Source organism: Taeniopygia guttata, chromosome 9 (assembly GCF_048771995.1).
Source record: "Taeniopygia guttata chromosome 9, bTaeGut7.mat, whole genome shotgun sequence".
NCBI classification, from domain to species: Eukaryota; Metazoa; Chordata; class Aves; order Passeriformes; family Estrildidae; genus Taeniopygia; species Taeniopygia guttata.
In genome coordinates, this window is record NC_133034.1 from 21274689 (window position 1) to 21289688 (window position 15000).

General features: G+C 39.5%; 1 long non-coding RNA gene across 2 annotated transcripts; it reads left to right on the forward strand.

Moving 5' to 3' along the window:
- The first annotated feature begins 338 nt into the window (after nt 1-338).
- LOC140684723 (uncharacterized) lies at nt 339-11041 on the forward strand. Of its 2 annotated transcripts, none has more exons than XR_012057431.1 (2): nt 339-474; nt 5277-11041. It is a non-coding gene; the product is annotated as an uncharacterized lncRNA (long non-coding RNA). The 2 variants fall into 2 exon arrangements; XR_012057430.1 differs by lacking the exon at nt 339-474 and adding an exon at nt 2799-2817.
- The last annotated feature ends 3959 nt before the right edge of the window (nt 11042-15000 follow it).

The following is a 15000-nucleotide window of genomic DNA, read 5'->3' on the forward strand; positions in this document are numbered from 1 at the left end:
TTATGTAATTATTTTTTCAAGACAAGTAGGTTCATATGATATATTTTGTAACACAATTATTTTTATAAATGAAGCCTCTTTTAAGTGTGTCCATGGGAGCTGAATCAGCATCATTTATTGTGCAGGCATGGCACTTGTATATTTGTCTGCTGCTGTTAGTCACCAGGTTTTAGGTTCAGGTTATATCTATGACTGGAATGTACTTTCCATCCAGAAATTTTATCTGAATACGAAGGGAATGACTTCAAGAATTTGAATTGAACAAAATTTCTTTTTCTTTTCCTCTGCAGCTGGACCTCTCCTGCCATTGGCTCAATATTGCAAAGGGAAGCAAGCTGAACCCAGACCTAAAGACAGAAACAGCGTTGAACTTAGCTCTGAGGTTAGCCAGGGGGAAAACGAGAGAACAGCAGCTTTAGAAGACATTTTCCCCCTCCATTTAGACTTAAAAAATCAGTGCTGGGACAGTCCCAGGTGGGTAGCTTTGTTTGAATGCAGAGTTTTCCTGGATGCTGGGTGGACTCCAGAAGGGAAGTCCAAGCGCTCAGAGCAGCAGGTCGGGTCCCAGCCTGGAGAGCAGCACCGGGGAGGAGTTGTGTGAGACCTGCTGCACATCCAGCCATGATTCATGGGCTTGGAGAACGAGCTCTTCAGCTTCCAAACACCTTCTTAACACCAAATCCCACTGGCCTAGGCAAAAAACATGCAGGCTGACAAGCACACATAAAAACCTGCATGGGTTTTTGATGAGTTTGTTCCCTGTTGCTGCACAGTTCTGTGCCAGACACGAGCCCAGCGAGAGCAGAAAACCCTGCCATGTTTGCAAATACTTGGTAGGCAGATAGGACCACGACTTTGAGAGTCAGAATTTATCATTCAAAAATACTGTTGTTTAACCAACAGAGTGGTTTCAGTTGCCCTGTTAGTATTTGGATTGTTGTAATTTCAGCTAAGAATTTAGCAGGCAACATCAAAAGCTTTAGCTTGGGGAATTCCTAAGCAGGGATAAGTTTAACACAATTACTGATGTATTTGTAGAAGATGCAGAACTTGCTGTAGGAACTGATAATTTAATTTGATTCAGGTTTTTGTGATTCATATGCCTAATATTCTGAGTATACTATATAAAAAATAAATACAAGTTAATTTTTCATAGGGCATTGCTTTGTTCTGCTATACAAGCAAAGAGCTGATTACACGGAGGACACAGATTTGATTGGCTATTAAAATTAGGACCTCATTGTACTGTGAAATGGCTTTCAAATACAGCTAAAGAAAACAGGTTTCATATACATTAATACATTAAATCCCCAGGGAAATATTAACACCATATTTGGAAATTTTATGTTGAAACTCAGAAATTATATGAAGCCTTGAATACCAGTAGCTGAAATAGAAAAAAATGTTCTTCATAAACTATTTATAATACACATTTCTTACAATGTTAACTCTCAGTTTTGCACCAGGATTTAATGCAACTGCCATGAGACTTTTAAGTAAAGTCTCCCTCCTATCTCTAGGCTACACACTGTGATCAGCAGAAGTGCTGGCTTTATCATTTCCATAGACCTGATGCAGCAGTAGTTCAGTGGCAGTCAGTAAAATTACACCAGGGAAAGTGAGAGAATCAGGCCCATGTTTATGAAATAGAAATATTTCTTTATGGGTTCAGGAGATGCTTAATACATGTCTGGATGTAGATGGAGAGCAGGGAAAACCAGTCTTCTCCCGGACTGATGGTATAATTTACAATGCATAAGCCCCTGGTATCTATAAAACCTCATGTAGAGCAAGTTTGCTGTATTTGTGGATACCATGAAGGTCAAAGGGATTTTATAGACTTTTTTACCTTATTTAAGCAGTGCATCAGTAATCAAATTTTACTTAATGTTAAAACCCTATGGCTACTTGCAACTAAGAAAAACCCCTATAATTTACAATGAATACAGTGTGTCATAAATCTGGGTAGACAGAAATGTAAGATCTGAAGATCTAAGAAAAAAAAAATTCTTTGGTAGAGGAGGCAACATTTGTATAGATTTTCTATAGAAAGCCAAAATCCCTCCCCTTCCAATTGCCTCTAGAAAGAAAAGGAATGTTCCATGTGATACCTACTGCAAACAGGTTGTAATATTTGCTACAGGCTTTTAGAACCTCTTCCATCCAAACTGGTGGCCTTGTGCAGGGGTTTGTGCCAGGGAAGGAAGGGAGGAGCAGCAGGTGAGCAGTGGATGGATTCGGCACCGGGAGGAAGCCATCACGGGATCCTTCTGCCATGGAATAATTCACTGTGCTGTGACTCTGTCACGCATGAGGAAAGCAGAGAGGCCACAGACACATCCCAAATGGGCCCATTTCCCAGGATTTCTCCTTTGGAAAGTGGCTGTCCGTGCTGCAACTGGAGCCTGCCCAAGTCAAGATGGTGTTATGCTTTGGGAGAAGCGGACACAGCAGTGCAGTTTCAGAAGACAAGAACAGGACAAAGAAGCTGCTCCTCACTGTCTGAGTGGCAGTATCAACTGAAAATAATTCTTCCAGCAAATGTCAGGACTTTTTATTTTGTTAGAAAGTTGAGGCTTAGCATATTTATGTGCATGATTAACCCATCTTTATTTTCAGATTGTCTAAGTTTGGGAGCTGTAGGTTTATAAAATTTAGAACACCAGAAGTACTTTGGCACTCAGAAGACATCAGCATCTAAAGGAGTTTGGCTTTTGTTGCATATTTTCTCATGCTTTGCTTCTCATCATGGTGGACAGAGAACACTACCAAATTGCAGAGGTGACATTTTGCTGATGCAATAATAAAAGAGGAAATGTAAGTATTGGGCACATGTGGATTTTCCCCAATGCTCTTTTGTTAATTCACCTTCACAGAGTGATGATTTTTTAATTTGCTTTTTAAAAGCCAGAATTTTCTTGATGCTATTTAGCCATTACATTTCCTCAGTATACATATATGCATATATGGATAACATAACAAGAATACAATGAAAAGAAGTGTGAAGCTTGATTTCTTATTCCTTTTGTTGAACTGTTTCAAGTTCTCCTCTTGGAGGAAGATGTAATAGTTTCAGCTGGAATTTAGAAAGCTAATGATGTACAATTCTAATGTGCAAAACAAAATCCCTATTACAAGGACCCTTAGACAATAAACATATAATGAGTCCCAAAGTAATTTCTCACTGAAAGCTGATGGTTCCAGAGTCCTTGACCCAAGTGTGGGATTTGTTTTGTCAAGATGGCCAAAGCCATCACAAGTACATAAATTGAAAAAGGGCAAAATGATTACATCAAAACATTGAGAAAACTATTCAGACTAATGAATGCAATCTACAGGAAGATCAGCCAAGGTTAGCGTCAGATGTTTCTTGTCCCACATGCCACAGCTTGATTGTATTGTAATTAATTCAGCTGAAACGTCTCTGTGAGAACTGTTTTCAGCACGATTTCAAGTATGGTTTCAAATACCAGAAATCACTTCTGATTCCTTAAAACTTCCTGGAAAAAATGTGAGACTCTGCAGTTAAAGCATGCCAAAAAATACTTATAAAAATTGTATTTAAAGAGCATTAGAGTATTCTCAAAGTAGTCATTATTACCATCAGATCTTTGGGGTTTGGAGCCCAAAGGTACAGCACAAAAGCTGAGGGCTTTATCCAATAAACATTTGCTGTAGATCATGCTCCAAGTTCAGAGGTACAACAGAATTTTGAACCAAGCCATAGTTGTATTTATCCAGTTCACCACCCAGAACATGAACAAACAAACAAAAAATCAATATTTCCCAAAGTATTTTATGGATCATCCTCTATTTTTTTATGGCATATCCTATCAAAGACATACTAGATTCTTTTTGGGAAGAATGATGCTTGTAGTTATTTAAAGTTTGAGGTCTGGTTAAAAATTACTTCCATGGAAGTCAGATACAGGCATGAAGTTAAAAAATAAATAAAACAGAAACATACTTTATCATAATCTATCACTTTATTTTGCTGCAATATTTACAGAAATAACATCTTGAAATTGCACTTCCAAACCACTTTAAACCTATTTCTCGACATTACAAGCCCAAGACAAAATGAGATATGTTAAAAATTATGGCTCTGGTTTTTCCATAGTATTGGCCACCCAAGTCTATATTTAACTTCAGGAAGAACTGTGCTCAGCATGCCTGAAATTTGGGCTCTAAATTAAAGGTAAGTGATTTTACCTGGGTAACATCCCTTTAAGTACCACCCACAAATTGCATGGTTTCTTCCCATGGGAAAATTGTCTTCTGGATTATTTTAAGATAAAAGCACAGACCAGTGTCAGCCCTCTTACAGGCTGCATACTAATGGAAGGAGGAGAAGGAAAGATTTATTTGGAATCTTCTAATTGACCTCAGTGGGATTGGGACTGGACGCATTAAAACATTTATGAAAAGCAGTTTTAGAGCATGAAGAGTACCCAATCTAAAACATTAATATCTAGGTAATATTAAAAGTAATTTGTTTCAAAATTGCAGGCAGGGGAGGAACAAAACCCTGGCTACATTCAGGACTAAATTCCTTCAGCTTTCTGTTGATCTTTTTTATCATTATTTTTTAAAATGTTGCAGAGAACAGAGTTGTTGTTTTTCCTCGGGCTCCTCCTTCCTCTTTACTGACCCAAGTGTTAGTGACACTCCTTTCTTTCAACTAGGTCCTGCATTATCCTGATTTTTGCACAGCTCCATCCTTTCCCAGGAATCACGTAGGCAGCTGAAGGCATTAAAACAAATAGGCCTCCAAAATTAATGTGTTTTCCAGGAAGTAAGCATGAAGGTATCCAAAGCCAGGGGGAATGTTCAGAACAGGAGAATTCAATTCCAGGGTGCCACAAAATGTTCTCCATCACTACAGCATGGCAGAAACCTGTTCTTAATGCTATGATAGATGCTATAAATATGCCACTTACTCAGAGTTATTGGATATGGGAGCATGCAAATCTACCAATAATGCTTTTGCTTTATGAAGGGCACAGCTACCAGAGGTAACTGCCTCCCTAAGGGTTTAACAGGAGCTTTTCAGATGGTTCCAAGTCCAAACACAAGCCCCTGCTGGTGTATGATCTGTAACAAGTGCCTGCTTGAAATCACCTAGGGAAAATGAAGCCAGTCAGCAGCAGGAAACGCTGTGATATAAACACAAACAGATTGGTAGGAAACATTTGTGACCTTCCCTGTCCAGGACATCTTTTCTCCAATTCCCTAATCACTGGCTTTTCCTGTTGTCCTTTGCTGTTTTCTTCCAGAGCCTCCCCAGGTGATGAATGGCCATACACACGGATGTGGTGTGGCATCTCTTCCAAGGAGGAGGGTCCTGGAGTTATCCCACAGCAATAAAAGACAGAATTTCACTAAATAATGTAGCAGCCCAGCTTTTGACTAGAAAATACCTGCAGGAGCACGTGATGCCAGTGCTTAATTTCTCTTCTGCTCTCAGAGGGACATGAAGGAGCCACCTCACCCAGGGCTGCCAGTGTTCCCATCCAAAGGTTGTCCATGCTGGAGGTCAACGCTTCACTGCTTCTCCCAACCTCTCTCTAAAGCCCTCCCCTGACTGCCTTTGACTACCTGGAATTTTTAGAAATTGAGCTATTTAAGACTTGGTATTTTGGAGTTGAAAAGCAAAACATTTTGATTTGAGAATTTAATTTAACTTCTCTTGAGCAGTGTGGTCTCAACGCTTTGTGTCCTTTTATTTAATTTGTGCTTCCTACCTGGGCTATGTCTTGCACAGAAAACTGCAGCCTGTTTCTCAGACAACTCAAATTCTAACCAAACACAACTGCTTTTTTTTTTTTTTCTTTCTTGTTTTTCAGGAAAAAAAATATAGATTTGTTGCAGGGCTACAAAGTTTTAGGGAAGAAGCAAAATCTCTGCTAAAATTACCTGGAGAACGTTTTTCAAGTAGACCTACTTTTTTTTTTTTTAAGGTCTGTTCCTAGTGAGGAATCTCTGATGCAGTCAGCAAGACTTTTCTTCTGCCTAGAAGACCTATTGATATATCACCAAATAGAGAGCAGAGAAAAAAAACACCCTTGTGTGTCACTGGATTCTTAATCTATTTTATGAGCCTTAAACACTACAACTCTTTGCACAGTAGAAATTTCAAAAGATACAGAAACTCCAATTTTTCCTCTTTCTGTGACTTTTCTAAACTTGAAGTTTTATGTTTCATGAGTCTTTTAAAATAGCACAAACCTTTTTAGGCTTTTTCTTACCTTCCTTATCAAGGAAGAAAGAAGAAATCCTGTGAATCAGATCCCACGTGCATAATCACACAACTCTATGAACTAAGTGCATCCATAAAAAGCATTCAGCTCTAACATTGCTATATAGGGAATGCTTAGACTTGAAAATTATGCTGTTTGGACTAGCAACTTTGAATACATGTTATGAGCAATTCATCTGCACTAGTACTTTTTATTTTCTTTTTTTAACTTAAATCAGGGGACCTGAGAAACATGACAGTGTCTACAATAAACCTGCTAATTACTTCACCTTTTGTAGTTCTCATTCCTCTTTTTGTTCCAAATTTCCATTTTATTAATGAGCATACAGCTAAAATGTTTTAAAAGAATTGATCAGATCTCGATTGCCAGCCAGCAGGTTTACAGTAGTAACTCAACCAAGTTTATAATGATTTCACATTTGTTACCCTTTACAGAGCCAGGTCCCACTATAAACATTATGAGTTGGGTGGGCTGAATTTGTCACTTACCTTGGGAGGACTCATTTACAGTGGATTTTCCATCTTTGTTTTCAGGCACAAAGCTACATCCCAGACTGGGGGCTCACCACAGAGGTGAGGGGATGGTGGCCAGGGGTGAGGGCTGTGGACATGATGGCATGGGGGAGCAAAGGGCTCCTGGCCATCCCAGAGGAAACCTACCCCTCCTCCCTGTTGCCTTCATATTTAAGGAGTGGGGACTAATGGGGGAGCAGCTTCTCATTTGTTTCACCTCACCCCAGTTTACAGTCCAGCCTCAGCAGTTTCCAGAGACAGCAATGGGTTTCTTCCACCCACCTGTCTTCCACCTGACCAAAATCTCTTGTTTCTTTTCATCACACAGAAGCAATCTCTTTACATCTGAGCCATCTCCGCTCAGGCAACAGTGATCAGCTTAGGCCCTTGTCTCAGCCACTCTCCAGTGTCTCCAGTCAGAGGTTTTCTCCCCACCTCCCATTAGTCATTTCGTCATTAGTAATTTTCCCATCCCATTTAGTCATTTCAAAGCACAGCTTTGAAGATTTAGATGGAGGGCCTTAGTTTTTATTCCAATTTTGTTGCCATTTTGCATCTTCCTTCCAGTCCCATTTCATCGTGACCATAACATGTTTATCTTTTTTTTCCTTTCTTTTCTCTTTTTGAGGAAAAAAGCTTAATTATTGTTTATCTCCATCTCCCTGGATCCTATCTCCAAATTATTGCACCATGAACAACCCTCTAAATAGAAACCACACAAGGGAGAGACACTGGGAATACTCCAACTGCAGGGAAACATTCAATCAGAGATCACACTATTAGGCACCAGAGAGCCCAGCTACACAGGCTCAGGAAATTCAGTTTCATTAGCTCTACTCATCATCCAACTACACATTTCACACTCTATCATCTCCTCTTATTCATCTGTTGCCTCCTCAGATCTTGAGTGCTTCTCCCGTCTTTGCTGAGTCCTGAGGTATTTCTATTATACCTTTCCCCCTCTTCTGTTATTTTAGCCCTGTTGTCTTTTTCCCCACAGTTTTTTGCTCTGAATTTAGAGCCAGAAGATCAGCAAGCATGGACAGAATGCAGTGATTCATCCCTCCAGCTCTCCCCTCAATTGTATAGCTACAGCAGGGAAATCAGAAGCCATATCTAAGTTGTACCTGGGGAAGCAAACGTGCAGTGGAAGCAACAGGACTAAAGCTACTGGTGGAAAAAAAAAAAAAAGAAAAGAAAAAAAGAAAAAAAGCCCGGCTTGGAAGTAAATTTATTCACTTATCTGCAAAACATTTTTAGCAGCATGGCACATTTGTTGTGTCTCAAGGTTTTGTGTCTTAGTTACTTGATTAATTGTGCTGATTTCATTTGGTGTTTCTTATTCATTTGTCTCCTGGTTGTGGGATTCTTTAGCCCTCAGTGCCTAAGAGGAATGCTTGGCACTGGGATGGGACTGCTGCCTGGGATGTTTTTGCCATTTCCCTCTCCATTCTGAAATGCTCGTTGAGCCCTTGCAGTGTTCCAAGTTGTGAACATAACTCCAGCATGTTTTCCTCCATTAGCTCTGTTTTGTGGCCTGCAGTTACAAGGTTTATCTGTCTGGGTTAGAAGCAGCAGGGACATAATACACTGCATTTTTTTAATTCATTAGCAGAATTTCCTTAGAAATTAAGGTTATCAAGTTGCTCTGATTTAAGTGTGTTCAGCAATTTAGTCTCCTAGAAAAAGAATAAGGACTTTACTCAAAACACTTGTCTAAAACATCTTTTCGAAATTTATTTTTTTAACCATATACATTAGTGGAGCTCAGGTCCTGATGAGCATAGATATTCCTTCTCCAATGCTCCAGGGTGGGAAGGAAAGGTTTGAAACACAAGTGGTACAAGAAGGGTTGTCAGGATATAGATATTCCCTTCTGGTATATAATACAAGACACCTTCCAGCAGGTTCTTTTTTTTCCTCTTTTCCAAATATTGGGCTGAAAGTGTTCCCAGGGAGGTGAGGAAGAGCTGAGCTGGCATGGGGCAGGCTGTGAAGCATTTAGGGCTGGAAGGAGGTTGTAGTCAGGTGGGGTTGGGCTCTTTCTCCAGGCAGCACTGACAGAACCAGAGGACACAGTCTCAAACTGCACAAAGGGAAATTTAGGTTGGATATTAGGAATAAGTTTTTTACAGAAAGAGTAATAAAGCTCTGGAATTCTCTGCCCAGGGAGGTGGGGAATCACCATCCCTGGGTGTGTTTAACCAAGCCTGGATGTGGCGCTGGGTGCCAGGGTTGAGTTGAGGTGTTGGGGCTGGGTTGGACTCGATGATCTTGAAGGTCTCTTCCAACCCAGGGATTCTGTGAATTCTGTGACTGCCTGCACCAGGGACAGCCATGCAATCTTAGTGTGCTCATCCCTGTGTCCTTCCAGGATGCCCAAGGGTTGGACTGAGCCAGGACTTTGCTTCCCAAATGCTTCCCCAGTGGGGACATCCCTCGAGACCCCCTGAGGTGACTACAGCTGTGCTGAGCTGGCTTGGGATGGTTTTTAAATGGGATTTAGGAAGGGAGGAGCTGCTGTGCCATGGGTCTGCTGCTGTCCCTGAAGGGGGTTCATTTCTCTGTGCCTGATTTCTGTATCCCCATTTCACCTCAAAGGAGGCTTCTTTCCTCTGCTTGGTCTTTAAAATGTCTGGTACAATGAATATGGAGAACCACAGCAGGAACTTGATCTCAGATGGCACTATTTAATTTTATTGTAATAATGGTGATAAATGTACTAAGCACAAACAGTGTGCTCCATATAGAAATAGATTTAATACATGTAACTGGATTTTGAAATTGGTTCTCCTGAATGGACACCCATTCTAGTTCAGATCACAAGAGGCATCTCAGATGGTACTTTTAAAGATGATAGAATACCTGTCATCTCAATACCAGGATAAAGTAGAGAAGGGACATTAGATTTCTACTGCAGGCCTGTGAAAAGAATTTTTTTTTTCAGATACTTTGATTTTATTTCATTATGTTTCCTTTTCTTCATTTAATTTAATAATATGTTTCAAATCTATTTATCCAAATGCATCTGTTTTATACTTGGGGAAATACAATCTGAAAAGAAAATGTAACTTTTTTCCAGTAAAGTTAAAAGAATGAAAGGCAACTAATTTTAACATATTGCCACTTAATGTCATCTTGTTTGCTGATAAAATACATGGTAAAGCATTTTCAGAAATCAATTCTTGAAACAAAACAGAGCTTTTCTGGCTAATGAATGGAGATGCATTTATTTATTTATAAGGCATTAATCATTCTAATTCCTTTGTGTTTCACAAATATTAGTAAGTTGATCCATGCTGCACTGAAAAGAAGGGAAGTCTTACTAGCTCCATGAGGCACAGAAATCATGTGGTCTGCCCACACTTACCAGAAAGGTGCATGTAAACTATAATTAGAATGAAAAAAAGAGAAATGTCTCTTATTGCAGTACTTAACCAGTGAAAAGCTCCCTCTGTCATTCAGTACTTCTAACTTGAAACGTTAAATATCTTCAGTCAACCAGGGACACCTAACTAGATAAAAATGTTTTGTTGTTTTGTATATTTTTGTTATAAATACATTCTTTTCCTTCCTTCTATTTCCTGAGCTTTTACTCAATACCTGAGTTACATTTCCAAGCTTTTTCCTGCAGACATCAGGAATAGCGAAATTATTTTATAGTATCACTGAGATAAAATATCATTGAGATTGTCATCTAATTACATACCTTGTAGAAGCTGAGTTGTAAGCAGCCTGTTAAAGGAGAGGAGACCTGTTTGTTTTTCAGGGTGACCATACCTTGGTACATGTACTTTTTCAGGAGGTATAATTTTGTCATGTGTTAAATTCGAATCAAGTTTAAAAAATCAAGTTTAAATCAAGTTTTTGATTATCTACAGTACCTTTATGGTGCCTAAGCCTTAAGATATCATTAATTTTATCTGTGCAAAGTGGTAATATTGCCAGAATATCCATACCTAAGCTTGCAAAATTATTTTGGATATAGATAATAGTATTCAAATGTGACCACTGGCAAACTTTAATGGGCAATCTCTGGACACATGTAAAAGTGAGACCTTTGAAGTGTTTTGCATTAGTTTATGTTTGCTCTAACAAAGTCATTAGGGCTCTTAACAACCATTTGAAGGGGTAAGCAAGGCCAAAAATGAGAAAATTCTGCATATCATTGCTGTTTTGAAAGAATCCGCAGAAAATTCAATGTATGTAAAATGTTTTGCTGAATTCCACATTTCTTCCTGACAAATACAAGCGCTCTCTCTCTCTCTGTGGCTCCTTGTTTGCATGTTTAATGTTATGCCACTCCGTGAGTCTCCTCGCTATGGAATTCAGATGCTGCACTTGTGCATTTGCAGGGCTGTGACCTCAAGCAACGCTTGCTCAATGTAGTAACTACCAGTTGAGAAACAAAACAAAAATCAACTCTAATTGTGCCCATTTAAATTCAAACATTGAAAAATAGCTTAAATATGGTATTTCTGAATGTAAATTTCATAAAAAGTCTGACGACTTTAGGATTTGTTAGCTCTTTAGTCCCTCTTTAACGAGGCTATTACATGGCATTGCTCAGATTGATGTGGAAAATAATGCAGCTGCTCTTGCAGCTGCAGCAAGGATTCACAGAAGCCAGGATGCAAAGCAAGCTCTGATCAAGGTCCCTGCCTTTAGCTTTCTGCAGTGGAATTGTTTTTTCTCTTACTTATTTATTAGCTTAATTCCAGCATTCTCTGAAATGATGGGATGGCCTTGCTGGGAATAACTGAGGGTTAAAGCTTTAATGCCTTTACTTTGCCTCACAAATGAAAATCCTGGAATTTACTGTTTTCTGCAAGCCAGACTCATTCTGACAGCAGAAAATGCTGGTTAGTTTTGGTTTGTATTTTTGTTTGCTCAAAATGAGCACTTCAGAGCGTCAAAAAGGGGGAAAGATACTTCACAGGTGTGCAGGTGTACAAGAGCATCTTCGTGCTTCTGGTATTTAAAAAGACATTTATGCCTTTGGGTAGGAGCTGATGAACTCACAGGCTGACACCTCAAAATGTTTGTCTTTGTGTGGCCAGCAGGCAGGTTTGGAGCAAGGTGCAAATGCAGCATCCCCCTTCTGCCTTTTGATTCATGCAGACAGAGGGTGACAGGAATGAACTGCAGCAGCAACACACTGGGCCCTGAATAAACACAGATTTTGGCAATCCCAAAGGCATTGACACCATCCTCACCCCATTTCCTTACTCTCAGGTTTGTGGAGGATATCTGACACTTTGGTTCTTGTTGGGTCTTTCATGGACAGGTTGATATTAGCTAAAAATAATTTTAAATAATTTTGAAACTGAGATTTACACATAAGTTAAACCGAACAGGAATAAATCATGTCACTCAGTCTTTCATAGCCACCTTTTAAGACCTTCAGAAAAACAGCTCCCAGGGATGGGATGATCCAAGGAAGCAAAGGACCATCATTAACCTCCCAAATCTGAATGTACTAACACCTGATAATTCAGTAGATTCTGTTACTGGCCAAAAGTGACCTGTACTCAGGACAAAACAGCAATTGTAAACCCCTGCTCCAATTTAATTCTTAATTTCAGAGCTAAGAGAACACCTTGGAAGATCTCTACTCATGGCAAAGTTCATAAGCCCAGGTGTAGCCACACCAAACACTTCAAGTTTCTCCTGACAAAATCAGCTGGATAAAAGGAACTGATGCAGTTCTTGTTCACCTGATGGAAGTTGTTGGGTCACCTTAGCACAAGTTAGTATTCAGGGTGCAGTGCCTTGCATCCATTGGAGCTTTGCAGAATTTTCTCAGGAAGGTCATAAAATAAAACATTAGAGTAGTGTAACTTAAAGGTTACAAAAGCATGGGCTACACAATCAGCATTAGTCTGTGACAGCACTGGCTCCAGTCCCAGTGTAATTTTTAGGAAATAAAAGCAAGAACCAGACACACATTTAATAAAATCAACAAAAACATGTTAGGATCAACTTTTGGATCTGATTTTCTATTGATTGGTTTTTTTGGTGTTTTTTTGTCAGTGTCTCACAACCATCACTGGATTCCCCTTGGCTGTCACTGCTCTTACAGATTTGTGTCATTGCATATAGCCAAGGCAAAGACCAGCTCATACACCCTGAATGAGAAATTTGTACCCATAGAACTTGTGCTGTGTACCTTTCTGCTTATCAAGGGAAGAAAAACTTCCCTACTGTTCTTGCAGCACTTCAAGGTTAAAACCCATATTGACTAAAAAAAAATGCAGCAGAGGTAATAAACATTCACAGGGATTACACTGGAAAATGAAGACACCAAGCTAAAAGAAGAAATTAAAAGCAAAAGCCATATTAAGAAACTAAAAGCTGTCAAAGAACTGCCTTGAATATTAATCTGAGCTATTTTAGCCAGGCCTGTTCCAGCACCTTTTCTCTCCTGCTAACTTTTATATTACAGCTCTATTGCCTGAACTGAGTTGCTGAATTGAAGCTCTGCCTGTCAAGAGCTCTTTTCTGTGCTTTAGCTCCTAGTTGTTACTGGATTTGCCTCAGCTGCCACATTAAACCCTTGCATGTCAAATTACAAAGCAATTAGGATAGGATACAGAGTCGTGTTACACAGGTTAAAAAAAAATCCTGAAATCCTAACTCTATAGTTTCTAGGTTTGTAATGATGACTTTGGAAAGTATTAAAATATCTCTTTAATTAATATAATCCCCAAATTACTGACATGTGCTTCACCTGGTGTCATGTAAGTATTTTATCTTTCCACCTTTCTCTTTTTCTTACCTCATAGGCTTTTTCTGCCTGTGAATGTTTAAAGTTCATTATTTCACACTATGAGAAATGGAATAAGCACAACTTGAGTATCTGCTAAAGTAGCTACAGAAGTAAAGAAGTACAGAGATGAATTTTCCAAATGTTTTATCATACATTCTGACCCCTGAATTTTCCTCATTCTGTCCAACATTACTGCAGAAATACTGAGGCTAAGCTGGGAGCCCTGGGAGCCATGCCTTTAACAGAAGGCAGATGTGGTGGAATGAGGAAGGGTCCAGAGGATGGTCAGGGGTGGCTGCCACCACCGTGCTGTGAGTCAGGAGCCAAAGAGGGACGGATGCACAGCCATGGCTAACTCATTTAATATCTCTGCTTACCATCTCTGCCCCCCAGTGGGACTCATCAGATTTAATTACATACCTAATGCGAAATTCAGCCTCACCCTGTGAGTTATTGCACTTCCTCAATTCCTCTTACGTGGTGGAAGCACAGCACTTCACAGGACTGGTCCTGCCATGAAAATTAATTAGTTTATGCCTGAACAGGGCTTTCAACATACAGATCATTCTGTATGACAAAGTAGTATTAGATAACAAACCAAGTTATTCAATTGAATTACGGAGCCATAAGAAAATTATTGTCTCTCATTTTTAATCAAGCAGACTCCAAGCCAGATTAGTCCCTGATGATGATGCTTTGGCTATTTCAACAGATTTTATTGCCACCAGAAAAGTTTCTCTCTCGCTTGCACCCTACAGTTTTTATTTCTGTTTATGTTACACAGTCAATAAACCCAGCTCTAGGTTTCAGGTGAGCCTCTACCTTCAGGGAGCAGTAACTGTTAAGAGAACTTGTTGAAGGTGACTAAAAAGCCTTCTTTGTTTGGAAACAAACACCTCCACCTCATTTGGTTTGGAGTTTTTAATAAATATCCTGTTTAACCCTCACTCACTGCAGAGATACTGGAGATGAGAAACAGTTCTGAAGATTTAAGAGAATTAAGCACCAGGAGTTCTGCATTTCTTGCTGTGGCATCAGAGAATCTCCAGGTTATAGATGTGCATGGGATTTCGTATGCATGAATGCTTCAGTGCCCTCCCACCAGTTCTCAGAGTCTTTATTAGCTCCATAACCCAAGCAGAAGAATTTCACTACTGCTTTTAAGGGCCATCTGAGTAGAAGCTTCAAGACAAATTGTGCTGCTGAGGTCATGGAAATTCAGTAGCTAACTTGGCAAAAGAGAACTTCGTTTTGTTTGCTGAGGCATAAAGGTGTGGATTTTTGCATGGTCCTCTTGGCAAAGATAAATTTCTGATCATAGCAACTCCTTTGTAGACATAAATTTCATCATTTGCCATTTTTTTTGGACTTGCTAATTTTTTTGGGACAGATCAATGTCAATTTATACCATGGGAGGATCTGGATTAGCTCCATGAGATTTCTGATTTCTCAGTTAGGC